This window comes from Bubalus bubalis, chromosome 9 (assembly GCF_019923935.1).
Source record: "Bubalus bubalis isolate 160015118507 breed Murrah chromosome 9, NDDB_SH_1, whole genome shotgun sequence".
Lineage (NCBI taxonomy): Eukaryota > Metazoa > Chordata > Mammalia > Artiodactyla > Bovidae > Bubalus > Bubalus bubalis.
The window spans coordinates 65,164,496-65,179,152 of record NC_059165.1 but is presented as its reverse complement, the minus strand read 5'-3'; the positions used below and the strand labels follow the sequence as shown (position 1 = coordinate 65,179,152).

Genomic DNA, 14,657 nt, shown 5'->3' with positions numbered 1-14,657 from the left:
AAGGTGCCATATCTGACAACACGCTCTTTGCAGCAAAGCCTTCTATGCCCCAGAAACCTCAAAACAGACCCAGGAAGTCACCATCTTAGTGGCTCTGTGAGAAGCCTGCCATGCTCTGATCGACTGGGCCTGCTCAAGGATTTCTGCACTTAGGATATGCAATGATGCTTTCGCATCTATCCCTATTCCTCTCCTTCCTGGTTTCCCCCCAAAATTAAATTTATATTGCCTTTTCACCTGAAATTAGAATTTGATAGATGTGGCCCAAATTTTGTGACCAGGAACTTTGCCATAGAAATAAATCAGTCATTTTCCTTAGCTACTGCAGTTTGGCTAAAGAAAAAAGAGAAATGACCATGTCCCCCAGGAATGTCCATGACATCCAGATACCATTCTCAGTTACAGAGAAAATATTTTTTTCTGTTAAAGGGAAAAAAAAAATCTGAAATGGAAAGAAAATGTCATCACTCTGAAAGGCTGGGTAAACCTGAAGAATACTGTCATCAACTTTGCAGTTATTAAAAATCTTATCATAGAAGTATGTTTATTGACATAGAACATTATTTGCAAGATATTTTAAGTGAAAAAAGTGCCTTTATAAAATAGCATGTATGATCTAGTCCTAATTTTATTAAATATATACTATAAATATCTGATTATAAGAGGCTTTAGAAAGATATACAGTGAAGTATTAATAACAGCAGTTGCTTCTAGTGAGCAGAATTGTTTATTTATTTATTTATTTTGGCCATGCCAGCAGCTCCAGGCCCCCTTGCAGTGGAGGCACAGAGTCCTAACCATTCAACCATCAGGGAACTTCCTTTTATTTTCTTTTTACTTCATTCTCCTGTAATGAAAACATTGCTTTTACAATTGTGAAAAGAAAATCATATTATCTGAGTAAACATGACAAAGCACCTTTTAGGGGAACTGCAAGCCCAAAGCACGTGTAGCCGACAGTTCTAGTAAATATTCTACTGTGCCCTGGAATACTACTCAAGGGCCCCCACTTTCTTGTGAAAAGAAGTCTTGTCTCTCCTGTGACCTTCTCAAAAGTTCTCACAAAGTATTTCAATATGGCCTTTTTCCTGCCTTACCTCTCACTCAAAGCACTTCTCCTCAGCTCTGTGTACCCCTTCTTCCCCCAGACCACTGCTGTGCTCATCCATTCCATTCCTACTTTGACCTCTTTGTTCAGCCTGTCCCTGCTCTCCAGATAGCCCCTTGTAGCTATATGAACCCTACTCTGAGGACTCTAGATTTCTCTTGATTGGGAGTTCCTAGCCCCAGAACCTAGTGGAACCTCAGAGAGACCTGGCACTTGTCAGAGTAGAGATGTATGAATAGAGGACTTATTGGTGAGCCCACGGGAGGTGTTCCCTAAAGCCTCCTGGAAACACTGCCGAGGAGGGGGACATTTTGCGGGAGGCCAGAGTAAAAAAATCTTGTTCTTTATTTTCCAGATTAACAGTTCATCAGGGCTCTAGCTTCATGCTAGGCAAAATTTAGAAATCAGATTCCCCAAAGAAAGTGGATTTGCAAGCATGCTGCTGCTGCTGCTGCTAAGTCGCTTCAGTCGTGTCTGACTCTGTGCAACCCCATAGACGGCAAGCATAGAGGCGTCTAAACAGGGCTTTCAAGTTAATTTGCAAAAATAGAATAGGACCATACTGCTCTCCTGTCTGATGGAAAGAAACTTTCCCCTTACAGAGTGTTTGTACTCTCAACACCAGGTAAGGAGACCCCTTGATTACCAGGAACTTATGTGCTCCTCTTTAAGTTCTCATTGTGGTGTATGGTAGTGGAATTGGGTCCACAAACAGGAGAATGACCAGTGTGTGCAGAAAAGAGAAAACTGATGGATAATGTAGTGCCTGCATGTTGACGGTTGTTTCTTAGAGGAAGGATGCTTATCAGCTGTCTCTATCTTTGGAGGAACAAGCAAGAGGAAATGAACTGCTGTCCTGTAGTAACGATTATTAAGTGAAAGTTGTTCAGTTGTGTCTGATTCTTTGTGCCCCCGTGTACTATACAGTCCATGGAATTCTCCAGGCCATAAAACTGGAGCGGGTAACCTTTCCCTTCTCCAGGGGATCTTCCCAACCCAGGGATCAAACCCAGGTCTCCTGCATTGCAGGCAGATTCTTTACCAGCTATGCCACAAGGGAATTCCAAGAATACAGGAGTGGGTAGCGAATCTTCCCAACCCAGGAATCAAACCGGGGTCTCCTGCATTACAGGCAGATTGTTTATCAACTGAACTATCAGGGAAGCCCAACAATTATAAAGCCAGCATTAATTAAACACTTACTATGCGTCAGGTACTCTTGTAAATGTTTTATATGTATTATATAATTTATTCCTCACCACTCATGCTGCTGCTGCTGCTGCTAAGTCGCTTCAGTTGTGTCAGACTCTGTGCGACCCCATAGACGGCAGCCCACCAGGCTCCCCCGTCCCTGGGATTCTCCAGGCAAAAACACTGGAGTGGGTTGCCATTTCCTTCTCCAGTGCATAAAAGTGAAAAGTGAAAGTGAAGTCGCTCAGTCATGTCGGACCCCATGGACTGCAGCCTACCAGGCTCCTCCGTCCATGGGATTTTCCAGGCAAGAGTACTGGAGTGGGTTGCCATTGCCTTCTCTGCACCACTCATGAGGCAGGTACTATTATTATCCTCTTTTTACAGATGATGAAACTGAGGCACAAAGGGATTAAGTAACTTGTACAATGTAAAATAACTGGTATTAAGTACCCAAACTCTTAACTCCTGGAGAGCTTTTAGCAGCAGATCACAAGTAATTTTCACAAAAGGAAGAACTTGACCACTCAACCGTCTGACATTTTCAATGCCTAACTGTCTCCAAGAATAGAGTCCTTAAAGGCTGCAGCTTAGGGAGTGGCCTGTGGTTCAACCCACCGCATCAATCCTACTCCCTAAACACGTCCATCCCATCTCCTCCTCCACTGTCTCCTTGTACCATGCCCTTCTGCTCTCCTTCCTTCGATGTACCCTCTTGTTCTCTTTCTTTCTCTACTGTTCCTTCATTTCCAGCCTGTTGGGATAACCCATAGGCACCGTCTGGCTGCTCTTATGGCAGTCAGGGGCTTCCTTGGAGGCTCAGTGGTAAAGAATCCGCCTGCCAATGTGGGAGATGCAGGTTCGATCCCTGGGTCAGGAAGATCCCCTGAAGAAGGAAATGGCAACCCACTCCAGTATTCTTGGCTGGGAAATCCCATGGACAAAGGAGCCTGGAGGGCTACAGTCTCTGGGGTCGCAGAGTCAGACATGACTTAGTAACTCAACAGTAACAACAAATGGCTATCAGAGTCAAATAGGCTTCTGGTCCCTGAGCTACACCTTTTCAAGCCATCTTCTTTGGGAATAAAGTCCTTTCCATTCTTAAGCTGAGCACAGGCAGCCTAAAAAGCAATGAGAGGAAAAAAAGACCAAATTATACTGCAAACAAATTGCCCAGCTCATTCCCCATGTCAGGGAGTATTAGTTGCCCAGATTGGTTTGTCCTGCCTTTAAGTCAAGTAAATAACACAATGTGGACTGCACTGTCCTCCTCCCAGGAGCCAACTGAAGTGCAAGGAAAGCTCATCTCCACTTCTGCCATCAACAGTCTGTATGACTGAGTACATCCTTTCCTACTGGTTTCCCCATCCAACAATGTAGAGATTAGACTACACTGGCAAGTTCTCAAATTAGGATTTGTGGGTGAATTCAGGGGGCCCCATCAATTCCTAAAGGATAATGTATAGGAATTTTTTTAATTAAAATTTTTATTGATAATTTTAGATTCATATGCAGTTGTAAGAAATACTAGAGATCCCAGTTTTCCAGTGGTAACATCTTGTACTGTTCAGTTCAGTTCAGTTCAGTTCAGTCGCTCAGTCGTGTCTGACTCTTTGTGACCCCATGAATCGCAGCACGCCAGGCCTCCCTGTCCATCACCATCTCCCGGAGTTCACTCAAACTCACATCCATCGAGTCAGTGATGCCATCCAGCCATCTCATCCTCTGTCGTCCCCTTTTCCTCCTGGCCCCAATCCCTCCCAGCATCAGAGTCTTTTCCAATGAGTCAACTCTTCCCATGAGGTGGCCAAAGTACTGGAGTTTCAGCTTTAGTATCATTCCTTCCAGAGAAATCCCAGGGCTGATCTCCTTCAGAATGGACTGGTTGGATCTCCTTGCAGTCCAAGGGACTCTCAAGAGTCTTCTCCAACACCACAGTTCAAAAACATCAATTCTTTGGTGCTCAGCTTTCTTCACAGTCCAACTCTCACATCCATACATGACCACTGGAAAAACCATAGCCTTGACTAGATGGACCTTTGTTGGCAAAGTAATGTCTCTGCTTTTCAATATGCTATGTAGGTTGGTCATAACTATTCTTCCAAGGAGTAAGCATCTTTTAATTTCATAGCTGCAGTCACCATCTGCAGTGATTTTGGAGCCCAAAAAAAGAAAGTCTGACACTGTTTCCACTGTTTCCCCATCTATTTCCCATGTACTGATGGGACCAGATGCCATGATCTTCGTTTTCTGAATGTTGAGCTTTAAGCCAACTTTTTCACTCTCCTCTTTCACTTTCATCAAGAGACTCTTGAGTTCCTCTTCACTTTCTGCCATAAGGGCGGTGTCATCTGCATATCTGAGGTTATTGATATTTCTCCTGGCAATCTTGATTCCAGCTTGTGTTTCTTCCAGCCCAGCGTTTCTCATGATGTACTCTGCATAGAAGTGAAATAAGCAGGGTGACAACATACAGCCTTGACGTACTCCTTTTCCTATTTGGAACCAGTTTGTTGTTCCATGTCCAGTTCTAACTGTTGCTTCCTGACCTGCATATAGGTTTTTCAAGAGGCAGGTCAGGTGGTCTGGTATTCCCATCTCTTTCAGAATTTTCCACAGTTTATTGTGATCCACACAGTCAAAGGCTTTGGCATAGTCAATAAAGCAGAAATAGATGTTTTTCTGGAACTCTCTTGCTTTTTCGATGATCCAGTGGATGTTGGCAATTTGATCTCTGGTTCCTCCGCCTTTTCTAAAACTAGCTTGAACATCTGGAATTTCACGGTTCACGTATTGTTGAAGCCTGGGGTGGCGGCTGGGAGGACCTACCCCACAATGGGGATATTGATATTCATAAAATTTATCTATCTTATTCAGATTTTCCCAGTTTTACATGCATTCATTTGTGTAGTTGTTGGTGAGTGTTTGTGTATTTACTGCTATACAGTTGGGAATTTTCTTTTTCATGTGTTTTCTGGGGAAGGGCTCTCCAGTATCAGAGATGCAAAAGGGGGATTGGTTCCCAGCTCTGGGAATTCTAGAAGACCACACCCCAGACCTCTATAGCTCTCTGTTCCAACAGCAACACTTAATTAGGACTTACCACATGGCACGAATAGGAATGTATGTGGGGGAGAGTTGACAGAAAGAGACACAGGGAGAGCAGGAAAACCAAGAGGTGTAGAACACAGTCCACTGAGCTATGCTCTAGCAGGGAAGACAGTCCGACAGGTAAACAAGTCATTCATTAGACATTTATAGAAGAGAGATGGCCTTGTTGCTTGAGGCAGCTTGGTAAGTATTTCCATGAAGCTGATGCTTGAGCTACATGTTAAAAAAACAGTCCAGAATTCTTCAGCAGAGAACTGTTAAAATCCATTCTCTCTCGTTTTAAAAATTCATTTCTTCTTAAATCATATCTATTCTAGATATTTTGGAGAAAACATAAGAAAACATGCCTACATTTGTTTATTCTACAATATTAAGGTGTCAGATTCTTCAACTGCTGTGTGTTGGTGTTGGAGCCAATGGATTTTTTCCCCCTGAGCCTATTTTCCACTGTCTTGTCCAAATTGGATACCAGATCCTGCTCACTTAGTTTGAGAAAGGCATTTTATCTCTGACGCCACGATCACATCAGAGCCTTTATTTAAAGCATGAGTGATGATAAGAGACCGCAGCTAAGTCCCCGGCCCTGTCCCATGTCTAGAGCACCCTCTTCCTCTCTACCAAAGGCTTTGGACGCCAATCCTAGTGCAGTGGCTGGTGGGAATCAGAGCTGGCCAGAGCCACGAGCAAAACATCTCTGCTCTCCAACCATTTCTCCAATCAGTGGGATCTCCTTTTCCACAAGGGCTCATCAGAAATCCTCAGGGGTGGGTGCCCTGGCTCCCCCATGTCTGCCCTCCCCAGGTTCAACAGTTGGCTCCCTTGTGTTGGCTCTGACTCAGGCACCCTTTGGGGTCTTTTCTCTATATGGATTTCAGGTCCACATCAGACTGTTTAGTTCCCAGTGCTGTTCTCAGGAAGCTCATTCTCTCTGGTGGAGCCATCCCTCTGCCAGGAAGATCACGATCCTTCTGTCAAGCCCACTCTTTGAAGAGCCCCCTAGAAGCCTGATTCAAGGCACTACTTCTTAGAACCTCTGTATATTCAGGCAAGTTATTTAACCCCCTAAACTTCAGTATCTTCATCTGTAAGACAGGTATCATAATACTGCCATTCTCATAGGGTTATTTTAAGCTTTAAATAAATTAGCCCATGTAAAGCTCTTAGCACATGACACATATTCCATCTACATTAGCTATTATTAAAATCCATTTTTATAGTAAAATTATGATTGTAAAGGAATTAATGATCACTGTAGAAAATTTGTGAACTACTTAAGTGTTTAGGAAAAAAATAATTGTGACATGTGGGGAACAATAAATCATTTTGAGGTATAATCTTTCCAGTTTTCTGTGTGTGTGTGTGTGTACACATATATATACCAACAGGAAATTTAAAAAAACTGGGTTCATATTGTGTGTCTGTTCTGTAACCTGTTTTATTCATCTGATACATAGTATTTTCTCACATATTTAAATACTCTTAGAATATTTTGAAAAGACTACCTTTTTTCAAACATAGGGATGTAACCAAATTTATCCAACAAATCGCTTAGTTTGGTAGTTAGATTGTTTCCTATTTTTATATTTATAAATACAATGATAAAGTCTTGTTCATAAATTTTTATGTGCATCTCTCTCTATTCCTTAAGATAAATATTTAGAAACAGAATAACTGTGCCAATTATTAATAGCTCCAGTGACATTTCTGGAACTGTTTTTGTTTTATGCTAATGTCAGGTACACAGAATTGGATTAACCACAACCCTTGGTTTGTGACATTATGATAATTGTTACTGGATGGCATGATTTTGTTAATTTAGGTGGTAAATTCATCTTAATAATGTAATCAGTACCTGTCAATCGACAACCCAAAACAAAAACTAGGACTTCAACAATAACCAATATTTAACTCATAAGGCCTTCCCCCCCATTTCCCTGTGCTCCCCAACCAAGAGGACCATCCTGCTGCAGATGTTCGTGTTACCTGGGTTTACTGTATCTTGTAATTTTAAAATTGTTCTTAGCTTTATTTTTTTTTTAATTTTTGTTTATTTATTTTTGGCTATGCTCAGTCTTGGATGCTGCACATAGGCTTTCTCTAGTTGCAGCGAGCTGGGGCAACTCTCTAACTGTGGTGTGCGGGCTTCTCTTATTGTGGCGCACAGGCTCTAGAGCACAAGCAGGCTTCGGTAGCTGCGGCACACGGGCTTAGTTGCCTGTGGCATATAGAATCTTCCCGCACCAGGGATTGAACCCGTGTCTCCTGCACTGGCAGGCAGACTTAACCACTGGGGAAGTCCTGCGCCTAGCTTTATAAAAAGGATATCATATTGTATGTAATCTTTCAGGACTTTTTTCTCCACTTAATATTACTTTGCTAAAAAATCCATCCGTATCATTACATTCCACTGGAGTTCATTTTGGCTGGTGTAAAATACCCCAGTGCATAAATACACCAGAGTTCACCACTCACTCTCCTGCTCATGGGCAAGTGCATTGTTTCTAAGATTTAGGTCTTGTTCACATTGCTGCTGTGCACATAACTGTAAATGTCCCCTGCGGTACTTGTACAAGAGTTTGTCTGTGGAACCAGTTTATACTGCCTCCAGCTGTAGATGAGAGAGCCTCTGGGTCTACATCCTTTGCTATATCATGGATCCGTCTTGTCAGATTGCTTTCCAGTTGGCTGGGTCAATCTACCTCCTTCTAGTAATATATAAGAATGCCATTTCCCCAAACTCTTTCTGACCCTAGAGATCAAGTTTTTGACCATTTGAGAGGAAGAAAAAAAAAGAAAATCTCCCTACTGTTTAACTCTGTGGCAAGGTACTGATTCCACTAAAAGCTAAGAGAGAAGGGGTTTGGCTCAGAGAACTGTTTCCAGCCTGATAACTTCAGTGACATTTCTGGGACTGAATCCCCAGTGGCTCAGCTGCTTTCCCATGTCCTAAAAGAGGTGACACAGTGGCACAGAGGGGATGAGGGGGGCCAGGACGGGAAACGAGCCCAGTTTACCACAGTGTGTGTTTGTCTCTTGGTCCTGGCCTCTGCCAGTGTCACATGACTCCTCCTTGATGAAGCAGGCAGTATCTCTCCCCACCCCCTCCCAAGAAATGCCAGGATAGTGCTACCCTTTGTTATTTGAATTGAGAAATTTAAACCTCTTTCCCTGCTCTGCAGTAAAAAGAACTTTCTATTTTGGGCTTAGTGGCATAGCCAGAACCAAGCAGAGAGCAGCAGGCTGCAGCATGAGTTAATAGTCTTCCTTCAAGGAGAGAACTCACATGCAAACAGAAGGACCTTGCAAAAAAAATGTCATCTGCATAGCAACATGCAGCGTGTTTTCTGCTGACAGATACATTTCAAGGTTCAAAATCAAACATTATCTAACCTTCAGAGTAAGCTGATGAATGAATCCTGAACAATCAGGTTTCTTAATTCACACCAATTTGTCAGGATCCCCTCTGTGTACCTAATACTGGGTATTGTCAGGGATGAGAATTTTGTCTTTAAGGGGAATTCTAGCCACCAAAAATTATACTAATTTGAGTATAAACATTTACCTAAAAATATGCTTTCCTCTGCTAGTCCACTTCTCTGCCTGAGATCTGCACATGAGTGTAGGATCCTGGGTCTCCAGAAGTACACAGAGATCATGTTTGCAAGAGAAGCAATCTATTTAAACCATTGGCATCTGTTAGCACAAAACCACAGCCTGGAAGACTAGGGACAGATGACCTAACATCCTCTCTTTTGTCGAACTGTTTCTTATGGGAATTTTCAAATATGTACAAGAGGAGAAATAATAATATAATAAATCCCCTGTACCTATCACCTGGGGCTTCCCAGGTGGCACTAGTGGTAAAGAACCTGCCTGTCAATGCAGGAGACAAGAGAGACACAGTTTCAATCCCTGGGTGGGGAAGATACCCTGGAGAAGGGCATGGCAGCCCACTCTAGCATTCTTGCCTGGAGAACCCCCTGGACAGTCCAGGGAGGCTACAGTCCATAGGGTCACACAGAGTCAGACACAACTGAAGCACCTTAGCCTGCATGCACACATCTATCACTTGGCTTCAGTGATTATCAACATATGGCACTCTTGTTTCATCAACCCCAACCTCTATTTTAAAATCAATTTAAAGCAAATCAGAGATACTTTCATAGTTAAATACTTCTGTATTTATCTGTAAGAAATAAGACTTTTTTCAATAACTACTGTATCACACTTTTTTTTTATCAATTCCTTTTTTTTTTAAAGCAGTAATTCCTTACTATTATCTGGTATGCAGTCAAAAGTCTTATTACCCTAATTTTCCTAAGAATCTTTCTGTAATGCTTTATTCTAGTCAGGAACCAAACCATGTCATTTGTGTTTGTTGATACCTCACTTCTGTCTCTTTCAGTTGATACTTCTAAAAAATTTAATTTATAACAGTTTCCCTTTCTTATTGCTCTACTTTTTGGGATTGTTGAAGATAATGGGTCTTTTAGTTTCTACTGCTATGTAATACAGAGAAGGCAATGGCACCCCACTCCAGTACTCTTGCCTGGAGAATCCCAGGGATGGGGGAGTCTGGTGGGCTGCTGTCTAAGGGGTCGCACAGAGTCGGACGCAACTGAAGCGACTTAGCGGCGGCAGCAGCAACAGCTGTGTAACAACTCACACCAAACTTAGTGGCATCAAACCACCACCAATTTGTGTTCATGGATTCTATGTGTCAGGAATTCATAAAGGGGACCATCACCGAGGCTTTCTCTCTGCTTTTAGCTGTGTGGGCCTCAGCTGGGGAGATTCGAAGTCTGGTGATGACTTCACAAGTGGGAGCTAGAAGCATCGAAGGCTTGTTCTCGCACATGTCTATTGTTCTCGCACATGTCTGATGTCAGAGCCTGGAACACTCAAAAACTAGGACCGCTGGCCAGAGCACCCACACTCAGCCTCTCCACATGGCATGGCTTTCCTCAGCATTGTCAGACTTCTTACACAGCAGTTGAAGGCTCTGAGTGCAAGGAAGTGTTCCAGCCAACAGTGTGGATGCTGTATCACTTTTTATGACCTAAACCCCAGAAATCAGTGTCACTTTTGCTGTGTCCTGTTGGTTTTTGGAATGAGTCACTAGCTCACCCAGACTTGAGGAGCGTGAAATCAGTCTCCACCTTTAGAGAGGCAGGGGCAGAGTTCCAGAAGAGCATGTGGGATGGGAGATATGTTGCTCTACTTGAGGATTAGGATGGCCAGTCAAGCCTGCCTTTCCTAGACCAACCAGCAAACAGTGGAGAAACGCAGCAGAGAGACAGAGAGAAGTCTATTTGTTTATAGGGCTGTGTGCTACAGTTGTGTGGACTGTGCCCTGAACAACAGAGAGGGCCAGGGGGACTGTAACCCAGCTCCACTTGCCACACCTGCACCTGACTGTGGGGTTGTACAGGAAGAGGCACATTTCTAATTCACATAAGACGTCATATGGGGAAGAGGTGTCTGAATGGATGGTAGAAGATCACTCAACCTGGGAATTCCCTGGCAGTTCAGTGGTTAGAACTCTGTACTTTCACTGCAGAGGGCACTGGTTTGATCCTTGGTCAAGGAACTAAGATCCCACAAGCCTTGAGGCTTGGCCCCACCCCACCCCAAAAAAAGATCAGTTTAACTTAAGCTTGAAAAAAAAGTGAACGTGTTAGTCGCTTAGTCATGTTGGCTCTTTGTGACCTACTAGACTCCTCTGTCCATGGGTTTCTCCAGGCAAGAATACTGGAGTGGGCAGCCATTCCCTTCTCTAGGGGATCTTTCTGACCCAAGGACCAAATCTGGGTCTCCTGTACTGCAAGCAGATTCTTTACCTTCTGAGCCACCAGGGTACTTATTGAACACATGCTAATTTGGAGAATGTTAGGTCTTTTTTTTTTTTTTTTGGTTTAAGTTGTACACACAGTTGACCAAGAAATATCTCAAAAAAATAAAAATTATATATTATTTATTTATTTATATATTGGTTGTGCTGGGTCTTCATTGCCATGCACAGGCTTCTCATTGGGGTGGCTTCTTTTGTTGCCAAGCATGGGCTCTAGGGCAAGTGGGCTCAGTAGTTGTGGCACATGTACTTAATTCCTCCTCGGCATATGGGATCTTCCTGGAATCAGGGATTGAACCTGTGCCCCTGCATTGGCAGGCAGATTTCTTATCCACTGTACCACCAGGGAAGTCCCCAAGTTAGTTTTTTTAAATGGTGAAAGTTTTTAGTGCTAGGTACTTTATGACTGCATTGGTCTAGGATGATCTAGACTTATATCTGAAGAAGTCAAGACACTGTATTCCAATGACTGAGGGCCCAGTCCGACCCATCCACTGCCACCCTTGGCTGGATGCAAAAAGTGGATGCAGGATTTATGAGAAACCAGACCAAACAGAACTGAGGATTTGGCAAGGCTCAGGGCACTTAATTTCTCTCTCTTTTTTTTTTTTTTAACTTATTAGGCCTTTGGTGCTGAGTGTTAATCACACTTTTCGGTTCACAGGACATTATACTCTAACTGGTCCATACAAGGCTGCACTTTTAAGTATACACACATTTATTTCCTCTTATGCCCATTTCTCACTCCTGTTCTTCCCACAAGCAACTGCTATATTTCTTTATTGACCCTGCTGTGTGGCATGCAGGATTCCGACCAAGGCTCAAACCATGCCCTCTACAGTGGAAGAACAGAGTCTTAACTACTGGACCCCCAGGAAAGCCCCATGCAACCATTTTAATATCTTTAATTCTATTTTTGGCTTGTATGTGTTCAAGGGAGTGTGTGTTGTCTGGTTTGCATGCATTTTAATTTACATCATTGACTTTGTGATATAGATCTCATCGTATCTTACTTTTTCCACTTTGCACTTCATTTTTGAGGCCCGTCCACACTGCCATGCCCACTCCAGTCCGCCATTCCTGATTGCTGCAGACACTCTACCACACACACACACACTGCATGTGGCCTCTCTGCTCCCCATTAAATGGGCACTCCCAGAGCTTACAGCTCCCCACCCCCCAAAACAAAGATGCCATGGGACTTCCCCGGCTTTCCACGAGACTCTGTGTTTCCAATGCAGGGACTGTGGGTTCTCTGGTTGGGGAACTAAGATTCCCACACACTGCATTGTATGCCCAAATAAATAAATCAACTATACTTCAATAAAATACACTAAAAACAAGAAATTATAATGTCATCTGAGATGACTAATCAAGAAGAAATGGACCCAAATTAAGGCAAGGGAGATTTAATTTGGGTCCTGATGAAGTATTTTATAAAAGAGGAAACACAGACTGGACTAGCCTTGGGCAGGAGGATGAGGACGTCAACTCATTCCAAAGCCCTTCAAGCAACAGACAGAGCAGGAGACCTTGTGTAGTCTAGACTGGAGGCATGCTGTCTGCAATCAGGGGAAGGCCAAGGTGCCTTTCAGATCAGGTAACACCCCTGCAGAGTGGCTAGATGCTCTAGGGAGCAGGATTTTTCATTTTTAACAACTGAACAAGAACCTCTTCCTAGAGGAAAAAGGAGGGCTGAGAGCCTGGCTAGGATTCCAGGAGCTCAGACTACCTGTCCCGTCTGCTGTCTGGAACCCCTGGAGCGTGGGCCTGTTCACTACTCACTTTCTTAACCACTCACGGGGCCAAGGGAAGGGGAATCTTAAAATATTAATGTCCATTTAGCAGAAGAAACTTTCGAATCATCCAGTCTTACCTGTTGTATCACAACCATGTTTGCCAATTATCCATGCAGAACTGCTATGAAAGGTTTCTACTACAGAAAACTTCCTGCAGGTATTGAACAATGTTGGACATAGAAGAAAGGAGATCACAGTAGTACCCAGTGAGCTTCTAGGAGAACACAGATAAGCAGGTCCAGCCTAGTAACCAGCAGCTCCCCAGTTCTCAGCGGGGGCCCAGCACACACATGAGAAAGTATCCCCCTGTTACCTCAGCCAACAGCTAGGAAATCCTAGCTCTGCGTACCAAGCTCCTTAAGCAATGATAAATCTGCTTCACTTCCTCCTTTATTTTCTAACCAAGAGTTGCAGTTTCTGTGTGGAGACCAGAAAAGACTGACGACGTCATGACTTTCTCACAGCAGTTCGCTCCGTCATCTTATCAGTTGCTTAAGAGGTAAGTCACTTTCTTTGAACTTCCTTTTGAAAGCCAAAACTAGAGATTATAGTTCTCAAACGGGGTACTCAATCTATCCCTTGATTCCTATCAGACTAAAACTTTCTAAACAAACCTCCAAGGTGCATCTCTAGGACCTGGGTGGAGGTAGGGAGCTGGCTGGTGGAGCTGAGACCCGGCATCTGCTGTGAGCCCTGCACGTTCAGAGCCTTTGGTAACCTTTACGATGATGCTCTGACCATTTTCAGCAATAACATTTTCTAGAACTCTATGCTAAAAAGAGGTAAAGGGGCTACAGTGGCTACAGAAGACTTCTGGAAGCAACTTCACCTACTCAGAAGAGTCAGAACCGTGTTGTAGCCACACAAATAAGAAACAAGACTCAGGGTTGTGGGCACAGCCACCTGGGGACAGGTTTGTGGTCTCTACCACTTAGGAGGGCTTCCCTGGTGGCTCAGATGTTAAAGCGTCTGCCTGGAATGTGGGAGGCCTGGGTTCGATCCCTGGGTCGGGAAGATCCCCTGGAGAAGGAAATGGCAACCCACTCCAGTACTCTTGCCTGGAAAATCCCATGGCGGGAGGAGCCTGGTAGGCTACAGTCCATGGGGTCGCAAAGAGTCAGGACACGACTGAGTGACTTCACTTTCACTTTCGTCACTTAGGAATGAATTTCGGGACAACCATTGGTTAACAGAAGAACACTGCTGCCAGTCCCACCCCTGTTTCCCTCCTTTCCCGCCTCCTCTCCCTTCTCAGAATCATTCTGAGACTAGATTATTTCTGTTTCCTGTGTGAGTGCTTAGTTGCTCAGTCGTGTCTTTGCAACCCCATGGACTGTAGCCCACCAGGCTCCTCTGTTCATGGGATTCTCCAGGCAAGAATACTGAAGCAGGTTGTCATTCCCTTCTCCAGAGGATCTTCTTGACCCAGGAATCGAACCCACATCTCCTGCATTACAGGCAGAGTCTTTACTATCTGAGCAACCAGGAAAGCCCTATTTCTGTTTTACAGGAAGAAAAAGTATGTCTCCCCCTTAACTTCAGAATCAGTGTTGGTGACTGAAGCAAACTCAGCAGTTTCTGATGCATAAACCAACAT

At 43.7% G+C, this 14,657-nt stretch overlaps 1 long non-coding RNA gene across 1 annotated transcript in view; it reads left to right on the top strand.

Moving 5' to 3' along the window:
• LOC112586914 overlaps positions 1-14,657 on the top strand; it is an 18,234-nt gene extending 3,577 nt beyond the window's left edge. Inside the window, exons 2-3 of the long non-coding RNA XR_006553389.2 lie at positions 13,467-13,559; positions 14,222-14,657. This is a non-coding gene — a long non-coding RNA (uncharacterized LOC112586914). The remainder of the gene's footprint in view (positions 1-13,466; positions 13,560-14,221) is intronic.